Source organism: Vombatus ursinus, unplaced genomic scaffold (assembly GCF_900497805.2).
Source record: "Vombatus ursinus unplaced genomic scaffold, bare-nosed wombat genome assembly UNPS02014770.1, whole genome shotgun sequence".
NCBI lineage: Eukaryota > Metazoa > Chordata > Mammalia > Diprotodontia > Vombatidae > Vombatus > Vombatus ursinus.
The window spans coordinates 8,324,251-8,325,556 of record NW_020954548.1 but is presented as its reverse complement, the minus strand read 5'-3'; positions in this window follow the sequence as shown (position 1 = coordinate 8,325,556).

Sequence of the window (1,306 nt, the reverse complement as noted above, 5' to 3'; positions counted from 1 at the left end):
TTTAAATGGAAAAGCAACCACTATAAAACAGTTGAAAATGAATATTGTAAAAGTACAAAGAGAAAGTTTGGTATCAAAGAAGAGATAAGAGAAGACACCACCTCCTATACCAACTCCTTTCCCTTGAAGCCTTATTTTAACTATTTTATGGGGAGAAAGCATCAAGATAGGCTGGGAGCTTACATTCACAAACCGCTAAAATTCCTCAGGAAACTATAAAAATAATAGAAATCATAATCATAATCATAATAATAGTTAACATTTATATAGTGCTTTAAGATTTAAAAAGAACTTTACAAATAATGTCTCATTTGATCATCACAACATCCCTTTGAGGTAGATGCTATTATTCTTCCCATTTTGTAATTCAGGAAACTGTGCCAAAAAGAAGTTTAAATGACTTGCCCAGAATCGCACAACTAGTGTCTGAGGCCAGATTTTAACTCAGGACTTCTCAACTACCAGCATTCTATCCACTGTCCCATAGGCTTTGTTACTTGACAATATTCCATTGGATTTATGATCTTCTTGACCATGGTACCAAGGTCAACAAGTGAATGGAATGTTTGACCAGAGTCAAGAAGACCTGAGCTTGAATCCTGCCTCAGACACTTATTCGCTGTGTGACAATGGGCAAGTCATTTAACCTCTCAGCCTCAGTATACTTATCTGTATAATGATGGGGTAATAATAGCACCTACCTCATAGCGTTGTTGTGAGGATAAGATGAGACATATTTGTAAAGCACTTTGCAAATGTTAAAGCACCATATAAAAGTTAGCTATTATTTTATTATTGATATGTGTAATCTCTTAGTCAGTTCATGCCTTCTCAACATCCTTCCATAAAATCTTCAGAGTGCCATCTGTCTATTATTCCTCAATACAGGACAAGCCCACCTCCTTTTATGATCACACATTTCCTAGATGATATTTCAGGTGCCATTTAATAATATTCATGAGCTATTATTAACTGACTTAAACCTGTCATACATCTTTCCATTGGTTTTTGGGTCACCTGCCATTATAATTCTTCAGAGAGTGTGGTGTTCTATGTTCACAGTAATGTAAAAACATTGAGACAATATCACTGAGGGAAATTACCCAGGAAATTTCTATGAATTCCCTACTTTTGCCTGAATTACCCATATTACTTAGCACTATTCCTTGAAGTGTTACAAGAAGATTTTGAACAGTTGCTATAGAGAGGGGCATAGTTAATCAATTAGGGAAGAATTGAATATTTTCCCTGCTACAATGAGGGCCCAGTTGAAATTAGATAACATCAATTTGCAGTGAACCCAGTG